This window comes from Olea europaea, chromosome 17 (assembly GCF_002742605.1).
Source record: "Olea europaea var. sylvestris chromosome 17, O_europaea_v1, whole genome shotgun sequence".
Lineage (NCBI taxonomy): Eukaryota > Viridiplantae > Streptophyta > Magnoliopsida > Lamiales > Oleaceae > Olea > Olea europaea.
The window spans coordinates 227,673-238,220 of NC_036253.1; the positions used below are offsets into that span (position 1 = coordinate 227,673).

Genomic DNA, 10,548 nt, shown 5'->3' on the forward strand with positions numbered 1-10,548 from the left:
CTCCAATATTGTCTCTTTCTCTGTATTCGTGAACGAATCAACAAGTTTGAAATTATGATGTATTTGATTGCAAGCATGAAATTTGCATGAAAAGAAAATAAATTTTAGGTAATTTAATTGTCTAGAATTTATTTGTATGGAAATTAGTAATTAAATGTATTTGATTGATTTGGTTTTCAACCTAAAAATATTATACTTATCCATTTTCTATTGAAGGATAAATGAGAGAAAGTGGATAGATAAGAGAGTGAATTACCTGAAAATTAAAAGCACATCTTCCTAGAGAAAATATTTTTTTTTTTAGAAAAATATGATCACATGACCAAAAGTTGGAAAATATACTCTATGGAAAAAATTATCAATCAAACACCTTAAAAATAGGAATTTGGGGTGAAAAAATGACGTTTTCCATGAAAAATAAAACTAATCAAACGCGCTCTTAATTATTGACTTTGATTTAGATTAAATATTATTTTTAAACCTCACATTTTGTCTGTTACATTTATTTGATTGTTGCAACATCAATAATTGTGAATGAACACAGCTCAATTGTACAAATAAGTCCACTCCGCATTTACTGATCAAATAATTGTACTTTTTGTAGGTTCCACCAAGGTTCAAACAAAACTCTCAAATCAAATAATTCAATTTAGTTCTTTTTAGCTTAAATACTCGAATGAATATTAGAATCGGTAATCGATGAATTTGATTTGATTCTTGATTCTAGATTCAAGGAATTAAAGAATCGAATTTCTCTATTTTTTTTTTTATTTTTTTATATTGAATAGGCCAAACTATATTATTTTTCATAAATAAATTTGCCCATTAACCATTTAATTAATCAATTGTAAGTGACCAATGCCAAACTTGAAGTAAAGGAATCAATGGAATGGAATCCTCGATGTTTTAGCTTTATTATTTATTTTTTTAAAATTTGTATACATTGATGAATGGATCTTATAAGAAGACTTGTTATTTATATATTTTTAAAATGAATTATATTATTTTGTAAGAGTTAAGATTGAATATGTTATTAATTGGATTAATGAATGTAGTGCTGTTGCAAGTGTAAAAATAAATAATAATAATAATAGTATGAAAAAGAACCAAAACGAATCCATAATTGAATCTCAATATAATGATTTCTTTACTAAATATCCAAAAGGATCTAGTTCAGTTCGTTTTTTATTCTCTTTAAAATTGAACCTATTCGAACCGACTCATGTCTGGGCTTAATTCCCACTTCAAATATCATATATACTCAGAGCCGATTTAGTATGGAATTTTTTCTCCAAAAATGTCGATTTTTTGTTCAAATTGGTAGGGTCAATGAAGCATGAAGTAATTATTATTGAAACGCAACTTATCAATAAAGTTAATATTTCTTTGAAATGATTCGTCCTTTGACTTGCCTGAATCACGTTATATGAATAACAAATAGTCGAGGAAACATCGTCTTTTATGACTCGGAATGCCATACAAGGAATTCCGTAGAAAAAAAAAAGTATAAACAAGAAAAAGGTTTTTAGATGCCGAATTTATTCCAAAAAGTAAACATGGCTATTTCCAGTTGTGTAGGGTTATGTGAAATGGATTGATGGGGAAATTAATATTTTACTCATCAAATTCATTGGCAAAATTGGAAATGTTATTGTGGTCCGTGGTGCGTGTCTTGACCATTTCTTGGAATTAATACAATCTCACAAAGTTAAACTATCAAAATCTGCATCTTGAAATCTCATAATAATTGAAAGGGTAAACCAAATTTCTGTCGTTATAGAATGACTTTTATGTATAATCCTTTTTATAAATAAAAAGTTGAACCCCAATCTTAAAAGTCCCTACTGCTCCACCCCTAGAACTTTGTGAGGGAAGTAAATCGCGAGATATGCCCCAACAGGTCAGGGAACCAGAACTGTCTGTGTACTGCGCCTACAAGGAGTCCAATTCCATGTCTCAGGAATCGAACCCCCACACTGCGGTTATCAATAATGCATGAGATAACTTTACTCCTGTACTTTGCACCACTGAACTATCATGCGTGCCAAACATAGTATGTTTGGTATACAACATTAGATAAAATCAAATGGGATTTGAACTTTGTTCCTAAATAGACTCTACTAGTAGGAATTAGAGTTTTCCATGCTCAAAATCATTTGTAAGCTTAAGATAGTAAAAAATTGAACAAATGGACACATTTGATAAAACTACTGAGAAAGTGAAATTGGACTAGTCAGAACCACGTCGATCAATTAATGGGGTCAATCAATTAATTGCCTCTGCACTAGTTAGAAATTGTTGGGATTTCACATTAGTAGGAATATAAGTCAAAACATCTTTCGGATGAGTTCTAACTATTGATAAGGCGGTTATACTTCATTCACCTGAGATAGAACTTGATTTAGTAGCTCTTTCTAGAAGGCGTGAATGCACGCAAAAAAATCCCTTGTTTGAAAATGTATAAAATAGAAGGAAAATATGATTTCTCAAACTTGGAGCTTATCTTCATTTTCGCAGCAATCCCAGTTTGAACGGTGTTTACTCTTAATACCAATTATTGGAAAAAGAATCCCAACATATGTTGACTTATTCGCATCATGAAAGCCAAAACAACACGGTGACACATAATTTACACTATAAGTAGATGATGAACGTCTTAGATCTATTAAATATTAATCCTATTTGAGTCAAGTTTTCACTCTACTAACCAAGATTTCGCCATAAGGCAAAAATCACATAGATCCATGTGTTATTTTGTTGGAATTTTTTTTTATTGGAAATTGGTTGTGACCAATTTTAAATGATTGTTTAAGTGGAATTCGTTATTTTCGTATGAAAGATCATGACTCTTGGTATTGGTATGATTAATGTCCAATAATGATGAATTCCAAAAAATCCGTCTCTTGTTATAGTTGTGTCTTTTGACATACCTTTCCAACTACTATATATATAGACCCCACGTGTTTGAATTTTATTCATTCAAGAAAAGTCATAGATATCATCATTCCATTCCAATTTACACTTTGGTTTTGCATAAAACATTTGCATCAAAGTCATGGTCATGGTCATGGTAGAGAGGGAATTCCGTTCGAGTTCGCCGGTCGAAGTCATTTGGAGTGCTCCTATGGCTCGACGTAGTCGTTGTATCTTGGGAGATGATTGCTGAAAAATCGCTAGCACCGATGCGGGGCAAATTCATCTTAAGGACAAAGTGTCCAACACTTGCCTCGGTCAAAAATTCATCACTTGCATCTTCATTCTCATTTTCTGATTTCCTTTTATTATGATTTGATTTCAGAAAATGATTAATCTAATTTATATATTTATATTGCAAGGTTCAATCGTTCAAGAATCGAAAGATTCATATTCTTCGGAATCAGTTCAATCGTTCAAGAATCGAAAGAGAAGGTTCCACATTCATATTTTTCAAAATCGGTAAATTCTCATTTTGCCTTATTAAATCCAATTTCAATAAGTTGGAATACGTTTTGATTTCATGCAAATAAACGATATGTTTATTGTGAATATAATATGCACAATTATCGATGTAATTTTCCAACGTACTTTGCCGTGCACATTTTATTAAGCAAATTGGTTTTAAATCCTTAAAGTTGTCCGCGGTAGAGTTAGATAAACTGTACCAGGATTGATCTATGCAAATTGTGGATTAAATGGTAAATAATCGAGGGTAAGCTTGGTATACTGTATTGGGTTAGAGGGAATAATATTAAGGTGGATTGTATTAACTATCAAGGTGAATTATATTAATATGACTTTTGGTACTATATCGTATTTAAAATTAAAAAAAAACATATAAATAATAAAAAAATTGTGAAGATTTTTAATTTTGTTTAAATTTTAAAGAAAGTAAAATTACCCTTTTTCTACAAATATGTTTGTGATGGCTTCTTTTCTCGTACTTAGAGTAAGAAATTTATATATTTCTTTTAAAAACTAATTATTACGCTTGTATCAAAATAAGATTTTTTTTTTTTTTTTACCCATTTGTTTATTATGATCAACAAATATATATATGATGTTTGAAAATAACATTATGGAAAAACTCTTCAAGTGGCCTATGATATCATAGAGCCTGCTTGGGAATGATTTTTCAAATATATATATTTTTGTGACTCATAACTCTTTCATAGTTTTTAACCATACATTAAAAACATACATATGTTTCACTTTGAAAAATTCCTCCCAAATGAATTTATTATTTTTGAAGCTTTGCAAGCACGAAAAAGGAATCATATCTTAAATATCATTAAGCACTTGTGTAGTGGAGTTTAAAATCAAACTTGTAGTAAATTTTGATAAAAGTTGAAGAATTGTGTAGTTGAAATTAATTATTGACTTTGATTTAAATTATACCAAACAAAAGAAGTAAAAATCTTCCTTGTTGCTCAATTCATGCAATTTGTACCAAACATACCCTTAATGCGTTTTTGATTTAAGGAATTAAATAGGATTGAACATTTAATGCCATTTTTATCTTTTTTTTTTTTTTCTTTTAATAGTATTACGTAACATTATTCCTTGTACAATTTTATGAATTATTATGCATATAAAAATCTATAACAGAAATTGAACAAGAACTAAGAAATTTGGTGATAAGGTTGAAGGAAACTATGGAATGGGTAAAGTTGTACTAGTTCGAGCCAGGTCTATTCCTGGGGTCAATGTACTTCAACTAATTAATTGTACATACGTTTATTGATTAAATTTGTGTGAACACTGGTCAATTCTACAAATAAAAGTCACTCCACTCCACAAATACTGATCAAATAATTGTACTATTGTAGGTTCCCACATTGAATATTATGCATATATACTCGTGGCATCTGATTTTTATTTTCCCAAAAAATAGAGTTTCCGGTACAAATTGGTAAGTTCAATGAATCATGAAATAGACAAATGATGGCGAGTTGGATTTCTCTTTCTTCTATCCCACCAACAATGTTGGTCCACATGCCGAAATTACCCCAAAATGTGAACATGGCCATTTCCAGTTATGTACAGTTAAAGGAAAATTTGATTCATGGGAAAATAGATATTTCACTCTTCAAAGTTGTTGACAAAAGTGAAAATGGCAATTTAGGTCATTTGGGAGTGTCAGGATTGTCGAATCCAAAAAATGTGCCAACAGAATCCCGACCTTATCCCCTTCATGTGGATATCACCTACACATTGAACATCCCGTTAGGAGGTAAATGCCGCCGATCGAGAAAATATCTGATGACTATTTGCACTCCGACGGCCAAATCAATGACTGAACAAGAAAAAATGAGTCCAAGAGAAGGGAGATGGGGTTTGGTTAGATTTAGAGAACGTAGTTTAAAATGAAATGAATTCACATATATATATAGAAAAATGAATGGGTAAAAGTGTGCTAGGGGACCGAGTCCAGCCTAATGAGAGGGCCCAATATGAGATAATTTTATATGTATAATAATAATCCCCCAAATCTGAGTTGTACATTCATATGCGGATCAGACTTGAAAATATAAGCAGTCAAATAGGTGAGGTCTTACAGATTGCCTAAAAAATATGAGTAGCTCCAACAAACAAGAACTTACAAACTGTCTCAAAAATATGCATCGGTCTCATATGGGCGAGGACTTGCGAATTGGCTCGAGAATATAAACTACTCCAACAAATGGGGATTTACGAACTACCTCAAAAAATATATGTGCGAGCCTGAATAAGGGAGGGCTTATAGATTGTCTCAAAAGATATCAAATATAACTTGTCAAAATTTCGACAACATCTCCTTTGTAATATAGACTAAACCCACCCGTAATGCAACATAATATTTCTACCACACATATATAAAATAAATTTGGAGTCCATTTGTCTCTCCAAATACTCATAACAATGAAGTGAATAATGACATATCACATTTTTCCAAGATATAATATGCAGAAAGTCTATCATGTATTATAGCAGGTCATATGATTGGCGATAGTGTAGATAATGTAACATGTATACTAGCACTAGTAAAATAGTGTCATGACATGATAGCAAGTGATGTAGCATAAGTACTTGAAAGCAAAAATATAATGTATATGCTAGCAGTAATAATGTAATAATACTAAGATGCTAGTATCACAATAGTCCCCCAAGTCAAATATTTATATGCTGGTTGGACTTGAAATATAAGTCATTGTAATGAAGTTGATGTCAAGATGAGACTGAATACATAAGCAGATGTGATAATTTAATACAGAGGTGATGCTCTGAATGTAAGTAGAAAAAACGATAATCTGGATGTGAGTAGCAAAGTCTATGCTGTGAATATATATAGTTGGGATAAGTTGACGTCCTTATATGGGAGTGACCCATCTATATCAAGAGCTTTTTCCATAGTGTTTGGTCCAATCATGGAAGGGATTAAATTCTAAAATAGCAAGGCGTGGCTAATCACGGGAGGCATCACACTTGTCCTTGTTGGAGCTCTTTTTTTTTTTATTTTTTACTTCTTTGCAAGGGGTTTATTCTTCTGTACAAGGGTTTCCTCTATGGTGTTTGATACAGCCATGAAAGGCTTTGTCTTCGCAGGTAATAAGGTGGGCCCACCCTTCTCCTTACAAAATGGTAATTGATACCTTTACATGATCAATAGTTCAACCATGTCAAAGGATTCTTATATGGTGGATGGTCCACCAATGCGGGGAATAATATAAGCTCTTTGAAGATAAGTAAAGGTAACATGGTTGAAGTAGAGGCAAAACTCTGAAAAATAGATAGTTGTAATACAATTGATGCATGATGAGCTTTTTAAAAGATAAATGCAGCTATATTGCAATAATTCATATGGTGAGGTATCTCGCGGAGTAAGGAATAAATATCAAGTTGGTGGCTCGTTTCAAACGATCGAAGACTTATAAGTAGGCTTTAGATAGATGATGTCTTATAGCTGGGCTCGATGATAGTGAAGGGCGAGGGATAATCATCTTGCGAAGCCAAAAATAAGCATCCGACGAGACAAGGAATAAATGTCCCACGGTAGTTCTTGAATTATCGGAGTCTTATAAATGGCCTCAGATAGACGATGTCTTATAACTAAGCTCGATGATAGTGAGAAGTGAGGAATAAACATCTTGCAAAGTCAGGAATAAGCATCCAACTATGCGGAGAACAAACATCCCGTAAATAACTCTCGAACTATCGAAATCTTATAAGCGGGCCTCGGAATGAAAAGGTCTTACAGTTAGGCTCAACGATAGTGAGAGATGAGGAATAAACATCTTGTGAAGTCAGGAATAAGTATCTAGCGAGATCGGGAATAAACGTCTCGCAAATTGCTCTCAAACTATCGAAGTCTTATAATCGCCCTTGGAATGAGGTCTTACAGCTAGGCTTTAGGACAGTGGGAGGCGAGGAATAAAAATCTCGCAAAGCCACGAAAGGTTCCTTTTGCAAGGGTACACATGTCCGAATGGGATCAAAAGATTTTCCTTTTTGAAGGGCAAATGCTTCGAGATTTCACCTCTTCCTTTATTCAAGGAACGAGGACCCCAAGATACCGTCTTTTCCTTTATTCATGGAACGAGGACTTCAAGTTACTGCCTCTTCTTTTATTCAAGGAACGAGAATTTATTAAATGCCGCATTTGATAATAACGAGAAGTCTACGAGCTAGGGCTTGCTTGATCAATTGGGACAATGAACTTTTGAACAAGAAAATGTAATTGGTGATAACTTCCAGTCACTTATTGATTTGATGGTTATCAAATAATTCAGCCAAGTACAAGAGAAATTGAGTTATCTCTCCATAGTTTTTAACATACTGGCAGGTGGCAACTAGATTTGCAACCATGAGATTCAAATTTCACAATATTTATGGCCATGAACGCTGCTATGATGTTATTTTTCTCACATTGCCAAAATATGTTCTTCTTCATTATGGTGGCACTAAATGCTGAGAGACAAATGCTTAACCTCCTAATTCTCCATTCACAATCACGCTTCACTTTTTAATAACAAGTCACCTGCTATGCTCTTTCCAGCTTCAACTATTAATTCTAGATGCAGAACAAATCAGGTTGCTGTCTAGAGGCTACAACGGTTGATGCGAACTTGGGTATTTTAAGTGAGCAACCTGAGCAGAATAACCATAACCACGAGGAAGAAGCAAGATCAATATATTGAAACCTCTAGCAGGCCAAAGAGCTTTAAACATGTAGAAGAATTATAAGGCCGAAGAAAAAATAAAATCTTCCAACTCAAAATTTCATAATATAAAATAGCAGCCCATTATGAAGCTGAACACCAAATAATTTGTACCAATGAAATAATTTAGGCCTAATTATTTGATGTCAATAAGAAAGACCCAAGCAAAATAACAACAGAACATTCCACAAGCTTTTGAAGAAGAGATATATTACCAGGGCCCCAGAAGTTAAATAATAGACCTAATAGGCCCAAATAGAGATCATAATGCTGGCCCAACAAGGAAGGAGAAAATAGACGTGATCCAGCCAAAACAGGAAAAGAAATTGAATTGCACAGAATAGTTAAAAGAAATATAGCTCTCGTTTGGCCCTCATTTTGTGAAAATGAAAATGGGTGGAATAGTTTTTTTTTTTTTTTTTTTAAATAAGGGCATGTTCTCTTTACAGTTTTCAAGCCGTTTTTTATTTTCAATTTTTCAAAACGATGAAAATGCATTCTCTTTCCTATTTTCTAAAATGAGTTTTACAAAAAAAAAAAAAAAAAAAATGTTCTAAAAACGTCTAAAAAGCCGTTTTGCAGCCAAAAAAGAAAAATGGATGAAAACACATGAAAGAGGCCCAAATTAAAAACAACTCTTTCTTTTTACTCTGCTCAGATTGAAGAATTAGAAAAGCTCCATCTGAATCTCCTATCCTCTTCCCCGATTTCCAGCTTCATACAATCTTCAAATCTAGGTATGTCTTTCTTACTTTCCAGGTGGTTTTCCGAGCATGTTTTCTTGTTTTGCCCCTCCTTTTTCCTTCAATTTACAGCTCTGTTACCCTTTCCCAATTTGTTGTTTGATAGGCGCTAATCAGTAAGCAATCTCCCTGTTCTTGTTGTAATCTTTCTCTTTTTTATTATTTCTTCTTTTTCGGTTAGATGCATAAAATTGGAAATTGAATTTTTTTTAGTTGTTTCTCCATTTTTTTAAAGCTGTTGTTTTTAATTACAGACAATAGAAAAAATTTGGAATTGATTATCTTCATGGGTATGTGATGACTTATGTTCATCTAACTTCCATTATATGATTGCATCTATTTATTTGTGATATAAGAAACGTGGGTTTTCTTTGTTTAGATCAAAAAGCTTGAAAATTGGTAAAGAAAAAGATACTTGCAATATTTTGCTATGATGTGAGCTGTGTTTGATTAGGGGCTTTTGAATACGTCATAGACTTATGGAGCTACTTTTATAGTCACTTGTGTGTATATGCCTAACTGATTTTCATGATTTTGGGTTTTTGGAGGAGTATAGGCCGATTTATTATTAGGTCTTTGATTTCGTGTATAAGTCATATGCTTCATTTGATTCAGTGTATAATCACTTACTCCTATAGAAGGTATTGATTAGAACCTGGATATTTATATCTCCTTAAAGAGGTATAGTGAGCAAAAAAATAACCAGGATAGGCAGGGCATTTTTATTCTGTTTAATCAAGAGAACACCCAAGAGGAGTTTCAATCATTAAGAGGAAGTCCAACTCGAGAATGAATTATCCAATCATACTTCTATGGTGATTAACTAATTATAACAAGTTCTGGCAACTTAAAGACAAAAATAGTGCGCTCTTCATGAACTAACCGACCAAAATTCCTTTTGTTAGAAATAAGGTAGATTTCTATAGAAGACCCGAAACCCAAGAATGATCGCAACTTTTTCCAGTATGCGTCAGATAACTTGTAAGATTTAGAATTTCTCTGCCTCAATGTATTACGTCTTTTTCTCTGCTGTGCACCCACTCCATTATGTGTTACAAAACTAAATATAATATGCTTGCTAGGACTAACCTTAATAAAATTTGACTCCAAGACTCCCTCTTGCCACAGATTCAGTTAAACAAAATTGTTAAACTATTGAGAGTCTATACATTCTTACAAGTGAGGAAAACTATCACCGGAAACTCAGATGCTTATTGAGATGTATCTTAATGAATTGTCCAACTTTCAAGATCGATTTGTAGTTATAATCACGTCTAATTTTGTTGAATGATGATTTTTTTTTTCAAGGGATTGATAATTTCGACTCGTTTGTAGTGGAGTTATATCTGCAGTGTATCAAATTTTTTTAGTATAATTATGGAGAATTTTTTTCAGGGGGAGTGAAAGGTATACAAATGCATAGTTGACACAAAAGCTCATTAATTCTGTTTGATAGACTTGTGAATTTCATATAGCTTTTAATACATTTATATGTCGCAAATTTGTATGATACAAGTTTTTCCTCCAACTCAATATTGGTGGTTTATTTGTTAATTTGTTCAGCCAGGGAAGGGATGGAACCATCAAGTATTGGGATGTTGGAGAAGGGGGGGGGGGGGGGGGGTTTGGGC

The 10,548-nt window shown here is 32.8% G+C and overlaps 1 long non-coding RNA gene across 1 annotated transcript in view; it reads left to right on the forward strand.

The window, feature by feature from the left end:
* Positions 1 to 8,766: 8,766 nt before the first annotated feature.
* LOC111365894 overlaps positions 8,767 to 10,548 on the forward strand; it is a 2,835-nt gene continuing 1,053 nt past the window's right edge. Inside the window, exon 1 of the long non-coding RNA XR_002697521.1 lies at positions 8,767 to 8,911. This is a non-coding gene — a long non-coding RNA (uncharacterized LOC111365894). The remainder of the gene's footprint in view (positions 8,912 to 10,548) is intronic.